We start from the raw sequence: 15,453 nt of genomic DNA, 5'->3' as shown, positions 1-15,453 counted from the left end.
CCGTACGTGTTTAGAGTGTGTGGGGTGGGGGGGGGGAATGGAGAACCCGGAGGAATCCCGTACGTGTTTAGAGTGTGGGGGGGGGGGGGAACCCGGAGGAGACCCGTACGTGTTTAGAGTGTGTGGGGGTGGGGGGGGGAATGGAGAACCCGGAGGAAACCCGTACGTGTTTAGAGTGTGGGGGGGGGGGGGGAACCCGGAGGAAACCCGTACGTGTTTAGAGTGTGTGGGGTGGGGGGGGGGAATGGAGAACCCGGAGGAAACCCGTACGTGTTTAGAGTGTGGGGGGGGGGGGGAACCCGGAGGAGACCCGTACGTGTTTAGAGTGCGGGGGGGGGGAACCCGGAGGAAACCCGTACGTGTTTAGAGTGTGTGGGGTGGGGGGGGGAATGGAGAACCCGGAGGAAACCCGTACGTGTTTAGAGTGTGGGGGGGGGGGGAATGGAGAACCCGGAGGAAACCCGTACGTGTTTAGAGTGTGGGGGGGGGGGGAATGGAGAACCCGGAGGAAACCCGTACGTGTTTAGAGTGGGGGGGGGGAATGGAGAACCTGGAGGAAACCCGTACGTGTTTAGAGTGTGGGGGGGGGGGAATGGAGAACCCGGAGGAAACCCGTACGTGTTTAGAGTGTGGGGGGGGGGGAATGGAGAACCCGGAGGAAACCCGTACGTGTTTAGAGTGTGGGGGGGGGGGAATGGAGAACCCGGAGGAAACCCGTACGTGTTTAGAGTGTGGGGGGGGGGAATGGAGAACCCGGAGGAAACCCGTACGTGTTTAGAGTGTGGGGGGGGGGAATGGAGAACCCGGAGGAAACCCGTACGTGTTTAGAGTGTGTGGGGGGGGGGAATGGAGAACCCGGAGGAAACCCGTACGTGTTTAGAGTGTGGGGGGGGGGAATGGAGAACCCGGAGGAAACCCGTACGTGTTTAGTGTGTGGGGGGGGGGAATGGAGAACCCGGAGGAAACCCGTACGTGTTAGAGTGTGGGGGGGGGGGGGGAACCCGGAGGAGACCCGTACGTGTTTAGAGTGTGTGGGGGGGGGGGAACCCGGAGGAAACCCGTACGTGTTTAGAGTGTGGGGGGGGGGGGGGAACCCGGAGGAAACCCGTACGTGTTTAGAGTGTGGGGGGGGGGGGGGGGAATGGAGAACCCGGAGGAAACCCGTACGTGTTTAGAGTGTGGGGGGGGGGGGAACCCGGAGGAAACCCGTACGTGTTTAGAGTGTGAGGGGGGGGAATGGAGAACCTGGAGGAAACCCGTACGTGTTTAGAGTGTGGGGGGGGGAATGGAGAACCCGGAGGAAACCCGTACGTGTTTAGAGTGTGGGGGGGGGGAATGGAGAACCTGGAGGAAACCCGTACGTGTTTAGAGTGTGGGGGGGGGGAATGGAGAACCCGGAGGAAACCCGTACGTGTTTAGAGTGGGGGGGGGGGGAATGGAGAACCTGGAGGAAACCCGTACGTGTTTAGAGTGTGGGGGGGGGAATGGAGAACCCGGAGGAAACCCGTACGTGTTTAGAGTGTGGGGGGGGGGGGGAACCCGGAGGAGACCCGTACGTGTTTAGAGTGTGGGGGGGGGGGGGAACCCGGAGGAAACCCGTACGTGTTTAGAGTGTGAGGGGGGGAATGGAGAACCCGGAGGAAACCCGTACGTGTTTAGAGTGTGTGGGGGGGGGTGAATGGAGAACCCGGAGGAAACCCGTACGTGTTTAGAGTGTGGGGGGGGGGGGGAATGGAGAACCCGGAGGAAACCCGTACGTGTTTAGAGTGTGGGGGGGGGGAACCCGGAGGAAACCCGTACTTGTTTAGAGTGTGGGGGGGGGGGGGGAATGGAGAACCCGAGGAAACCCGTACGTGTTTAGAGTGTGGGGGGGGGGGGAACCCGGAGGAGACCCGTACGTGTTTAGAGTGTGGGGGGGGGGAACCCGGAGGAAACCCGTACGTGTTTAGAGTGTGGGGGGGGGGGGAATGGAGAACCCGGAGGAGACCCGTACGTGTTTAGAGTGTGGGGGGGGGGGGAATGGAGAACCCGGAGGAAACCCGTACGTGTTTAGAGTGTGGGGGGGGGGGGGAATGGAGAACCCGGAGGAAACCCGTACGTGTTTAGAGTGTGTGGGGGGGGGAATGGAGAACCCGGAGGAAACCCGTACGTGTTTAGAGTGTGTGGGGGGGGAATGGAGAACCCGGAGGAAACCCGTACGTGTTTAGAGTGTGTGGGGGGGGGGGGGGAATGGAGAACCCGGAGGGAAACCCGTACGTGTTTAGAGTGTGGGGGGGGGAATGGAGAACCCGGAGGAAACCCGTACGTGTTTAGAGTGTGTGGGGGGGGGAATGGAGAACCCGGAGGAAACCCGTACGTGTTTAGAGTGTGGGGGGGGGGGGAATGGAGAACCCGGAGGAAACCCGTACGTGTTTAGAGTGGGGGGGGGGGGAATGGAGAACCCGGAGGAAACCCGTACGTGTTTAGAGTGTGGGGGGGGGGGAATGGAGAACCCGGAGGAAACCCGTACGTGTTTAGAGTGGGGGGGGGGGGAATGGAGAACCCGGAGGAAACCCGTACGTGTTTAGAGTGTGGGGGGGGGGGGGGAACCCGGAGGAAACCCGTACGTGTTTAGAGTGTGGGGGGGGGGGGGGGGGAATGGAGAACCCGGAGGAAACCCGTACGTGTTTAGAGTGGGGGGGGGGGGAATGGAGAACCCGGAGGAAACCCGTACGTGTTTAGAGTGTGGGAGGGGGGGAATGGAGAACCCGGAGGAAACCCGTACGTGTTTAGAGTGTGGGTGGGGGGGGAATGGAGAACCCGGAGGAAACCCGTACGTGTTTAGAGTGTGGGGGGGGGGAATGGAGAACCCGGAGTAAACCCGTACGTGTTTAGAGTGTGGGGGGGGGGGGAATGGAGAACCCGGAGGAAACCCGTACGTGTTTAGAGTGTGGGGGGGGGGGGGGGAATGGAGAACCCGGAGGAAACCCGTACGTGTTTAGAGTGTGGGTGGGGGGGAATGGAGAACCCGGAGGAAACCCGTACGTGTTTAGAGTGTGGGGGGGGGGAATGGAGAACCCGGAGGAAACCCGTACGTGTTTAGAGTGTGGGGGGGGGGAATGGAGAACCCGGAGGAAACCCGTACGTGTTTAGAGTGTGGGGGGGTGAATGGAGAACCCGGAGGAAACCCGTACGTGTTTAGAGTGTGGGGGGGTGAATGGAGAACCCGGAGGAAACCCGTACGTGTTTAGAGTGTGGGGGGGGGGAAATGGAGAACCCGGAGGAAACCCGTACGTGTTTAGAGTGTGGGGGGGTGAATGGAGAACCCGGAGGAAACCCGTACGTGTTTAGAGTGTGGGGGGGGGGGAATGGAGAACCCGGAGGAAACCCGTACGTGTTTAGAGTGTGGGGGGGTGAATGGAGAACCCGGAGGAAACCCGTACGTGTTTAGAGTGTGGGGGGGGGGAATGGAGAACCCGGAGGAAACCCGTACGTGTTTAGAGTGTGGGGGGGGGGGGAATGGAGAACCCGGAGGAAACCCGTACGTGTTTAGAGTGTGGGGGGGGGGGGAATGGAGAACCCGGAGGAAACCCGTATGTGTTTAGAGTGTGGGGGGGGGGGGAATGGAGAACCCGGAGGAAACCCGTACGTGTTTAGAGTGTGGGGGGGTGAATGGAGAACCCGGAGGAAACCCGTACGTGTTTAGAGTGTGGGGGGGGGGGGAATGGAGAACCCGGAGGAAACCCGTACGTGTTTAGAGTGTGTGGGGGGGGGGGGGGAATGGAGAACCCGGAGGAAACCCGTACGTGTTTAGAGTGTGGGGGGGGGGAATGGAGAACCCGGAGGAAACCCGTACGTGTTTAGAGTGTGGGGGGGGGAATGGAGAACCCGGAGGAAACCCGTACGTGTTTAGTGTGGGGGGGGGGAATGGAGAACCCGGAGGAAACCCGTACGTGTTTAGAGTGGGGGGGGGGAACCCGGAGGAGACCCGTACGTGTTTAGAGTGTGGGGGGGGAATGGAGAACCTGGAGGAAACCCGTACGTGTTTAGAGTGTGGGGGGGGGGGAACCCGGAGGAGACCCGTACGTGTTTAGAGTGTGTGGGGGGGGGGGAATGGAGAACCCGGAGGAAACCCGTACGTGTTTAGAGTGTGTGGGGGGGGGGGGAATGGAGAACCCGGAGGAAACCCGTACGTGTTTAGAGTGTGGGGGGGGGGAACCCGGAGGAAACCCGTACGTGTTTAGAGTGTGGGGGGGGGGAACCCGGAGGAAACCCGTACGTGTTTAGAGTGTGTGGGGGGGGGGGAATGGAGAACCCGGAGGAAACCCGTACGTGTTTAGAGTGTGGGGGGGGGAACCCGGAGGAAACCCGTACGTGTTTAGAGTGGGGGGGGGGGGAACCCGGAGGAAACCCGTACGTGTTTAGAGTGTGGGGGGGGGGGAATGGAGAACCCGGAGGAAACCCGTACGTGTTTAGAGTGTGGGGGGGGGGGGGAACCCGGAGGAAACCCGTACGTGTTTAGAGTGTGGTGGGGGGGGGGAATGGAGAACCCGGAGGAAACCCGTACGTGTTTAGAGTGTGGGGGGGGGGGGAATGGAGAACCCGGAGGAAACCCGTACGTGTTTAGAGTGTGGGGGGGGGGGGGGAATGGAGAACCCGGAGGAAACCCGTACGTGTTTAGAGTGTGGGGGGGGGGGGGAATGGAGAACCCGGAGGAAACCCGTACGTGTTTAGAGTGTGGGGGGGGGGGGGAATGGAGAACCCGGAGGAAACCCGTACGTGTTTAGAGTGTGGGGGGGGGGGGGGAATGGAGAACCCGGAGGAAACCCGTACGTGTTTAGAGTGTGGGGGGGGGGGGAATGGAGAACCCGGAGGAAACCCGTACGTGTTTAGAGGTGTGGGGGGGGGAATGGAGAACCCGGAGGAAACCCGTACGTGTTTAGAGTGTGGGGGGGGAATGGAGAACCCGGAGGAAACCCGTACGTGTTTAGAGTGTGGGGGGGGGGGGGAATGGAGAACCCGGAGGAAACCCGTACGTGTTTAGAGTGTGGGGGGGGGGGGGAATGAGAACCCGGAGGAAACCCGTACGTGTTTAGAGTGTGGGGGGGGGGGGGGAATGGAGAACCCGGAGGAAACCCGTACGTGTTTAGAGTGTGGGGGGGGGGGGGAATGGAGAACCCGGAGGGAAACCCGTACGTGTTTAGAGTGTGGGGGGGGGGGGAATGGAGAACCCGGAGGAAACCCGTACGTGTTTAGAGTGTGGGGGGGGGGAATGGAGAACCCGGAGGAAACCCGTACGTGTTTAGAGTGTGTGGGGGGGGGAATGGAGAACCCGGAGGAAACCCGTACGTGTTTAGAGTGTGTGGGGGGGGGGGGGAATGGAGAACCCGGAGGAAACCCGTACGTGTTTAGAGTGTGGGGGGGGGGAGAACCCGGAGGAAACCCGTACGTGTTTAGAGTGTGGGGGGGGAATGGAGAACCCGGAGGAAACCCGTACGTGTTTAGAGTGGGGGGGGGGGGGAGAACCCGGAGGAAACCCGTACGTGTTTAGAGAGTGTGGGGGGGGGGGAATGGAGAACCCGGAGGAAACCCGTACGTGTTTAGAGTGTGGGGGGGGGAATGGAGAACCCGGAGGAAACCCGTACGTGTTTAGAGTGTGGGGGGGGAATGGAGAACCCGGAGGAAACCCGTACGTGTTTAGAGTGTGGGGGGGGGGGAACCCGGAGGAAACCCGTACGTGTTTAGAGTGTGGGGGGGGGGGAATGGAGAACCCGGAGGAAACCCGTACGTGTTTAGAGTGTGGGGGGGGGGGAACCCGGAGGAAACCCGTACGTGTTTAGAGTGTGGGGGGGGGGGGGAACCCGGAGGAAACCCGTACGTGTTTAGAGTGTGGGGGGGGGGGGGAATGGAGAACCCGGAGGAAACCCGTACGTGTTTAGAGTGTGGGGGGGGGGAACCCGGAGGAAACCCGTACGTGTTTAGAGTGTGGGGGGGGGGGAATGGAGAACCCGGAGGAAACCCGTACGTGTTTAGAGTGTGGGGGGGGAATGGAGAACCCGGAGGAAACCCGTACGTGTTTAGAGTGTGGGGGGGGGAACCCGGAGGAAACCCGTACGTGTTTAGAGTGTGGGGGGGGGGGGGGAATGGAGAACCCGGAGGAAACCCGTACGTGTTTAGAGTGTGGGGGGGGGGGAACCCGGAGGAAACCCGTACGTGTTTAGAGTGTGGGGGGGGGGAACCCGGAGGAAACCCGTACGTGTTTAGAGTGGGGTGGGGGGGGGAATGGAGAACCCGGAGGAAACCCGTACGTGTTTAGAGTGTGGGGGGGGGGGGGGGAATGGAGAACCCGGAGGAAACCCGTACGTGTTTAGAGTGTGGGGGGGGGAATGGAGAACCCGGAGGAAACCCGTACGTGTTTAGAGTGTGGGGGGGGGGTGAATGGAGAACCCGGAGGAAACCCGTACGTGTTTAGAGTGTGGGGGGGGGGGGGGGAATGGAGAACCCGGAGGAAACCCGTATGTGTTTAGAGTGTGGGGGGGGGGGGAATGGAGAACCGGAGGAAACCCCGTACGTGTTTAGAGTGTGGGGGGGGGGAATGGAGAACCCGGAGGAAACCCGTACGTGTTTAGAGTGTGGGGGGGGGGGGAATGGAGAACCCGGAGGAAACCCGTACGTGTTTAGAGTGTGGGGGGGGGAATGGAGAACCCGGAGGAAACCCGTACGTGTTTAGAGTGTGGGGGGGGGGGAATGGAGAACCCGGAGGAAACCCGTACGTGTTTAGAGTGTGTGGGGGGGGGGGGGAACCCGGAGGAAACCCGTACGTGTTTAGTGTGTGGGGGGGGGGAACCCGGAGGAAACCCGTACGTGTTTAGAGTGTGTGGGGGGGGGAATGGGGAACCCGGAGGAAACCCGTACGTGTTTAGAGTGTGGGGGGGGGGGAATGGAGAACCGGAGGAAACCCGTACGTGTTTAGAGTGTGGGTGGGGGAATGGAGAACCCGGAGGAAACCCGTACGTGTTTAGAGTGTGGGGGGGGGGGGAACCCGGAGGAAACCCGTACGTGTTTAGAGTGTGGGGGGGGGGGAATGGAGAACCCGGAGGAAACCCGTACGTGTTTAGAGTGTGGGGGGGGGGTGAATGGAGAACCCGGAGGAAACCCGTACGTGTTTAGAGTGTGGGGGGGGGGGGAATGGAGAACCCGGAGGAAACCCGTATGTGTTTAGAGTGTGGGGGGGGTGGGGAATGGAGAACCCGGAGGAAACCCGTACGTGTTTAGAGTGTGTGGGGGGGGGGAATGGGGAACCCGGAGGAAACCCGTACGTGTTTAGGTGTGGGGGGGGTGGGGAATGGAGAACCCGGAGGAAACCCGTACGTGTTTAGAGTGTGGGGGGGGGGGGGGAATGGAGAACCCGGAGGAAACCCGTACGTGTTTAGAGTGTGGGGGGGGGAATGGAGAACCCGGAGGAAACCCGTACGTGTTTAGAGTGTGGGGGGGGGGTGGAATGGAGAACCCGGAGGAAACCCGTACGTGTTTAGAGTGTGGGGGGGGTGGGGAATGGAGAACCCGGAGGAAACCCGTACGTGTTTAGAGTGTGGGGGGGGGGGGGAATGGAGAACCCGGAGGAAACCCGTACGTGTTTAGAGTGTGGGGGGGGGGAATGGAGAACCCGGAGGAAACCCGTACGTGTTTAGAGTGTGGGGGGGGGTGAATGGAGAACCCGGAGGAAACCCGTACGTGTTTAGAGTGTGGGGGGGGGGGGGGGAATGGAGAACCCGGAGGAAACCCGTACGTGTTTAGAGTGTGTGTGGGGGGGGGGGGAACCCGGAGGAAACCCGTACGTGTTTAGAGTGTGGGGGGGGGGAATGGGGAACCCGGAGGAAACCCGTACGTGTTTAGAGTGTGGGGGGGGGGGGGGGAATGGAGAACCCGGAGGAAACCCGTACGTGTTTAGAGTGTGGGGGGGGGGGGGGAATGGAGAACCCGGAGGAAACCCGTATGTGTTTAGAGTGTGGGGGGGGGGGGAATGGAGAACCCGGAGGAAACCCGTACGTGTTTAGAGTGTGTGGGGGGGGGGAATGGGGAACCCGGAGGAAACCGTACGTGTTTAGAGTGTGGGGGGGGGGGGGGGGAATGGAGAACCCGGAGGAAACCCGTACGTGTTTAGAGTGTGTGGGGGGGGGGAATGGGGAACCCGGAGGAAACCCGTACGTGTTTAGAGTGTGGGGGGGGGGAATGGAGAACCCGGAGGAAACCCGTACGTGTTTAGAGTGTGGGGGGGGGGAATGGAGAACCCGGAGGAAACCCGTACGTGTTTAGAGTGTGGGGGGGGGGGAATGGAGAACCCGGAGGAAACCCGTACGTGTTTAGAGTGTGGGGGGGGAATGGAGAACCCGGAGGAAACCCGTACGTGTTTAGAGTGTGGGGGGGGGGGGAATGGAGAACCCGGAGGAAACCCGTACGTGTTTAGAGTGTGGGGGGGGGGAATGGAGAACCCGGAGGAAACCCGTACGTGTTTAGAGTGTGGGGGGGGGAATGGAGAACCCGGAGGAAACCCGTACGTGTTTAGAGTGTGTGGGGGGGGGGAATGGAGAACCCGGAGGAAACCCGTACGTGTTTAGAGTGTGGGGGGGGGGGGAATGGGGAACCCGGAGGAAACCCGTACGTGTTTAGAGTGTGGGGGGGGGGGAATGGAGAACCCGGAGGAAACCCGTACGTGTTTAGAGTGTGGGTGGGGGGAATGGAGAACCCGGAGGAAACCCGTACGTGTTTAGAGTGTGGGGGGGGGGGAGGGAACCCGGAGGAAACCCGTACGTGTTTAGAGTGTGGGGGGGGGGGGAATGGAGAACCCGGAGGAAACCCGTACGTGTTTAGAGTGTGGGGGGGGGGTGAATGGAGAACCCGGAGGAAACCCGTACGTGTTTAGAGTGTGGGGGGGGGGGGAATGGAGAACCCGGAGGAAACCCGTATGTGTTTAGAGTGTGGGGGGGGGGGGGAATGGAGAACCCGGAGGAAACCCGTACGTGTTTAGAGTGTGGGGGGGGGGGGGGAACCCGGAGGAAACCCGTACGTGTTTAGAGTGTGGGGGGGGGGGGAATGGAGAACCCGGAGGAAACCCGTACGTGTTTAGAGTGTGGGGGGGGGGGAGAACCCGGAGGAAACCCGTACGTGTTTTTAGAGTGTGGGGGGGGGGAGAACCCGGAGGAAACCCGTACGTGTTTAGAGTGTGGGGGGGGGGGGGAATGGAGAACCCGGAGGAAACCCGTACGTGTTTAGAGTGTGGGGGGGGGGGGGGAATGGAGAACCCGGAGGAAACCCGTACGTGTTTAGAGTGTGGGGGGGGAATGGAGAACCCGGAGGAAACCCGTACGTGTTTAGAGTGTGGGGGGGGGGGGGAACCCGGAGGAAACCCGTACGTGTTTAGAGTGTGGGGGGGGGGGGGAATGGAGAACCCGGAGGAAACCCGTACGTGTTTAGAGTGTGGGGGGGGGGGAATGGAGAACCCGGAGGAAACCCGTACGTGTTTAGAGTGTGGGGGGGGAATGGAGAACCCGGAGGAAACCCGTACGTGTTTAGAGTGTGGGGGGGGGGGGGAATGGAGAACCCGGAGGAAACCCGTACGTGTTTAGAGTGTGGGGGGGGGGGAGAACCCGGAGGAAACCCGTACGTGTTTAGAGTGTGGGGGGGGGGAGAACCCGGAGGAAACCCGTACGTGTTTAGAGTGTGGGGGGGGGGGGGGAATGGAGAACCCGGAGGAAACCCCGTACGTGTTTAGAGTGTGGGGGGGGGGGGGAACCCGGAGGAAACCCGTACGTGTTTAGAGTGTGGGGGGGGGGGGAATGGAGAACCCGGAGGAAACCCGTACGTGTTTAGAGTGTGGGGGGGGGGGGAATGGAGAACCCGGAGGAAACCCGTACGTGTTTAGAGTGTGGGGGGGGGGAATGGAGAACCCGGAGGAAACCCGTACGTGTTTAGAGTGTGGGGGGGGGGAGAACCCGGAGGAAACCCGTACGTGTTTAGAGTGGGGGGGGGGAATGGAGAACCCGGAGGAAACCCGTACGTGTTTAGAGTGTGGGGGGGGGAATGGAGAACCCGGAGGAACCCGTACGTGTTTAGAGTGTGGGGGGGGGAATGGAGAACCCGGAGGAAACCCGTACGTGTTTAGAGTGTGGGGGGGGGGAATGGAGAACCCGGAGGAAACCCGTACGTGTTTAGAGTGTGGGGGGGGGGGGGAAATGGAGAACCCGGAGGAAACCCGTACGTGTTTAGAGTGTGTGGGGGGGGGGGGAATGGAGAACCCGGAGGAAACCCGTACGTGTTTAGAGTGTGGGGGGGGGGAGAACCCGAGGAAACCCGTACGTGTTTAGAGTGTGGGGGGGGGGAATGGAGAACCCGGAGGAAACCCGTACGTGTTTAGAGTGTGGGGGGGGGAATGGAGAACCCGGAGGAAACCCGTACGTGTTTAGAGTGTGGGGGGGGGGAATGGAGAACCCGGAGGAAACCCGTACGTGTTTAGAGTGTGGGGGGGGGGGGAATGGAGAACCCGGAGGAAACCCGTACGTGTTTAGAGTGTGTGGGGGGGGGGGAATGGAGAACCCGGAGGAAACCCGTACGTGTTTAGAGTGTGGGGGGGGGGAGAACCCGGAGGAAACCCGTACGTGTTTAGAGTGTGGGGGGGGGGGAATGGAGAACCCGGAGGAAACCCGTACGTGTTTAGAGTGGGGGGGGGGGGAGAACCCGGAGGAAACCCGTACGTGTTTAGTGTGTGTGGGGGGGGGGGGGGGGGGAACCCGGAGGAAACCCGTACGTGTTTAGTGTTTTGTGGTGGGCAACCCGGAGGAAACACATGCAGCTGATGGGGAGAATGCACAGACTTCCTTCTGACAACGTTGGCATTTGAACCCAGGTCTCTGGTGCTGTAATAATACTGCACTAGCTTTTATGCTGCTGTGCTGCTCCCCCCAAATGATGGGCTTCCCTCTGGGGACTGAGATCAGTCGGAGCTCTTTCTCACTGCTACTCCGTATTTCCAGACTGAAGTCCATCAAGTTCTGTGTTTCTTTGCTTTAGCTGGCTTGCTCGACCCTTCTAAAACCTCTTGAATAACTTCTAGCAGCAGATTCACCAGAGCTACCAGCAGACCTCAGGCTTTGTTCACCCCAAGGGTTCACAATGATGTGACAGTTTATGCACAATGTACACTGCAGATGCTGTGTCAGTTTATGCTGTCTAACTCTGCCATCCCATTAATGAGGTGGAAGTGATTTGTTTCTACACGGTGGAAACAGATGGAGTGAGTTAAATGTGTAAATCAGACGACGTTTTGCATTCAGGGCGAGCATCCCTTATCTAAAATGCTGGGGCTTGAAGTGTTTCGGACTTTGGAATACAGTCGGCCCTCCTTATCCATGAGGGATTGGTTCCAGGACCTCCCGCGGATTCCAAAATACGCAGATACTCAAGTCCCTTATTTAACATGTATCAGTGCGGTGGACTTTAGGACCCAGTGGAACCCCGGACTTTATTTAACGTGTCTCCATGCTGTGGATATTAGGTGTTATGATACCAGCCCCCTCCTTTGTGAGAATTGCAAGAGCCCTAGTAAAAGGGGGGTCAACGACCCAAGAGAGAGAGAGAGAGACAGGCTGAATGGACACAGGAAATGGAAAGACATTCCACTGGGACAAAAGCTGGTGACTGTGGCATTGTTCTCAGGAGACACCTGGGGACTGCAGACGTGCCAACTCGCAGGGACATTGTAAAGCCCTCGGGCAAAGTGGGCTGGTTGAGAGAGAGATTGCATCACCTGCAACCTGATTGACACCTGAGATCCCGTGAGGCAGTATAAAGAAGGGTCTGAAAGAGGACGACCCTCAGACGCACCAAGGAGACACCAAGAAGCACGATAACGCTTCCCGTGGGAACGGGAAGCCATTTTGAAATAAGCCACGTGCGTTAAATTCCGAATGCGGGGTTTGTGGCTGGAACCAACGGAAGATCGCTTTTAACTAACAACGGGGAAGATCGCTCCCCTGATTCCACGGATGTTTTGGGGCAAGTTTTTTTCGTTTTATCTCTCTCTCTCCAACACGTGAAACCAAAAGAGAAAAGCCTGCAGACTTCAGAGTGACTCTTTATATTTCCAATTGGACTCAGTATTATACCCTAGACAACGAAAGAGCTTATTTCTGAGTGATTATTAATGTACCTGCGTTTTAGATTGAGTATTGACGCATGTTATCTGAATGTTTGTCTTAACCTTAATTTTTGTGCCCCTTTATTAATAAAACTTTTGAAAATAGTACCATTGGACTTCAACTGACATATCTATCTTTGCTGGTAAGTGAAACCAGTTACTGGTTTCGTAACAAGTGGGGTTCTCGTCTCGGGATTTGACACCAAAAAGGGGGAGGTCAGTCAATCGGGATTGTAAGTCAAAAAAAATAATAATTTGGATCTGGTACGCAGGTAGCCAGACAGAAAAACCAGCAAAGATGGACGTGTGTGAATTTATGAGCACCAAATCAGACTTGTTAAATTTGGCGAAGGGGTTAGAGATGGAAAACGAGCAGAATCAAGCTGAGAGGCAAAGACAGCATGAAATTCGGATCAGAGAGTTAGCAGCAGCCGAGAGAGCGGCAGCGGGGAGAGAAAGAGAGAGGGAGGAGCTAAGGAAAGAGCGGTTTAATGTTAGTCGGGAGCTGAGAGTAGTACCTCCGTTCGAGGAGACGGATGTTGATAGTTATTTCTTGCTTTTTGAAAAGGTGGCAGTGAACCAGAAGTGGCCACAAGAGCAGTGGGTCGCGTTGTTACAAAGTGTGTTAGCAGGAGGGAGAATTTGGGCAGCCATGATGCCGACCCGCCGACCGGCGAGTGCAGTGGCCCCGCCCCTAGAGTCCCAAAGCTATCGCGCATGCGCGGTCACTCGCAGCCTGTCGGAAAAAGCGGCTGAGAAAGAGGACAGTTTAAATGAAGCCAGCGGTGATCTGGCCAAGATGTTTTTACCGACCCTGTACCATGAGGGTTCCGAGGGTGGTAAAACAGAAAGCAGTATAGTAAAAGGGGGTAAGGGAGAGGAAATAGCCCTGCCCTTAGTGAAGAGAAAAGTCCTAGAGGTAGGAACTAAAGTTGAGAAACGGATAAAGTTGTTAAAATGTCCAGAGTTGGACATGGTTAATCTGTCTGGTTTGGCAGAATTGTTTGAAGAAGTTCAGAGTTCTAAAGGTGTTCTCGATGGTCCCGAGAGTGAAATGAGGGCAGTCTTAGAGAGGAAGGGTATCCTTGCTGTGGAGAAGTCAGCTGAAATGGCCGAGGAGGTTGTTTCAGCTCGCAGGGTTGCGCCTTCCCCAACGGGGGGCTGCCTAGAGAGTAGCTGGAAGGATCGGGGGACGTTAGAATTTGAAAAAGGTACGGGTATTGAAAGCCTGGAAGGGGCCAATGTCCCGTTTGAGTGTGTCCAAGATGGGGGCGCACGTGGTGCTGAACCTGGTAACAGAGCTCAGGGGAAGTCTGAGGTGTTTGATTCAGGGGGACGGGGCGGCCGTCTTTGTGGATCAGATAGGGTTGGTTCAGTAGGAAAAGGGTTAACCTTGGTAACCGTGGGAAGTGTGAGTTCCACGGTGTTTGTATTCGAGAGTGGGGCCAAGGTTAATGCCGAATTTAAGGGGGGAATGAGGATTGTTATTGAAGGAAACGGAAAGTCTGTAGTTCCCAAGTCGAAGGAAGAAATTTTAAACCTGGCAGATCGCTCACAGAGTGAGTCGGGAAATAGCGGGGCCCCCCCACTCTATTGTTACGCCAGGGTGGGGTGTGAAGAGGTTGCATTCGAAATGCTACCTGAAAGAGGAGTTGGAATTAAAAACAAATAGCCTGAAGGGTCTTGACAGTTTCAGGCATGGTGTTGAAAAAATAGCCCCGATGAACGAGGCGGGCGGGAGTTCACCACGCCAAATTACTCAAAGTCCCAACGGGGGGACTCGCCAGAAAAGAGGTGACGGTTAATGGGGATGCCATTTTTTTTTTAAACAGCAAAGCAGGTTTTTACGGGTTGCGCCAAAGCCTGTGAATAATAAAGACAGACCTTTGGAGACCTGCCGGCGAAGTAAACCGACCGAAACGATTAGTATTCGCATAAACTTTTGTAGATGCACCTAAGCTAAGATCACACCTCCTTAGTTATGTTGCTGAAGAAAGCAAATAAATAAGCTGGTTATTGAGCTGAAGTCTGATGCTGCCAGGCGTTAGCATGGCACGTGAGGTTAAGGTATTAAAGGAAAGGGGCACTGTACTTGTTACCTGTTTAGATGCTGACTTGAATGTATAACTGTATTACTCTGTAGTGAAAAGAAAAGCTTCTGTATTGTATTAGATTCAAAATTTCTGTAAGACTGTACCACTCTGGGTTTTAACCGCTGGTAAAAACCTTTTTAAGAGGGGAGGTGTTATGATACCAGCCCCCTCCTTTGTGAGAATTGCAAGAGCCCTAGTAAAAGGGGGGTCAACGACCCAAGAGAGAGAGAGAGAGACAGGCTGAATGGACACAGGAAATGGAAAGACATTCCACTGGGACAAAAGCTGGTGACTGTGGCATTGTTCTCAGGAGACACCTGGGGACTGCAGACGTGCCAACTCGCAGGGACATTGTAAAGCCCTCGGGCAAAGTGGGCTGGTTGAGAGAGAGATTGCATCACCTGCAACCTGATTGACACCTGAGATCCCGTGAGGCAGTATAAAGAAGGGTCTGAAAGAGGACGACCCTCAGACGCACCAAGGAGACACCAAGAAGCACGATAACGCTTCCCGTGGGAACGGGAAGCCATTTTGAAATAAGCCACGTGCGTTAAATTCCGAATGCGGGGTTTGTGGCTGGAACCAACGGAAGCTCGCTTTTAACTAACAACGGGGAAGATCGCTCCCCTGATTCCACGGATGTTTTGGGGCAAGTTTTTTTCGTTTTATCTCTCTCTCTCCAACACGTGAAACCAAAAGAGAAAAGCCTGCAGACTTCAGAGTGACTCTTTATATTTCCAATTGGACTCAGTATTATACCCTAGACAACGAAAGAGCTTATTTCTGAGTGATTATTAATGTACCTGCGTTTTAGATTGAGTATTGACGCATGTTATCTGAATGTTTGTCTTAACCTTAATTTTTGTGCCCCTTTATTAATAAAACTTTTGAAAATAGTACCATTGGACTTCAACTGACATATCTATCTTTGCTGGTAAGTGAAACCAGATACTGGTTTCATAACATAGGACCTGGCGGTGCAGCTCTGAATCTGCAGTGTTTCTGTTCATGAAAATAATCACGATCGCGATTGAAAATAAGGTGGAAATAATAAAGTGATCAGAAAGAGGTGAAACGCCATCAGTCATTGGAAAAGCATTAGGCTACAGTCGGTCAACAATCGGAACAATTTTAATGGAGCATGTGAAAGGCCCTGCCCCGATGAAAGCTACAATTATTACTATGCAA

General features: G+C 56.9%; 1 protein-coding gene across 5 annotated transcripts in view; it reads left to right on the top strand.

The window, feature by feature from the left end:
- Positions 1-15,453, top strand: part of LOC140717085 (voltage-dependent L-type calcium channel subunit alpha-1S-like) — a 665,173-nt gene that overhangs the window by 217,940 nt on the left and 431,780 nt on the right. The gene's annotated exons all lie outside the window — the stretch shown is intronic.

The sequence above is a fragment of the Hemitrygon akajei genome, chromosome 27, assembly GCF_048418815.1.
Source record: "Hemitrygon akajei chromosome 27, sHemAka1.3, whole genome shotgun sequence".
NCBI lineage: Eukaryota > Metazoa > Chordata > Chondrichthyes > Myliobatiformes > Dasyatidae > Hemitrygon > Hemitrygon akajei.
Note: the sequence above shows the minus strand (reverse complement) of the source record. Positions and strands in the feature narration are given on the sequence as shown.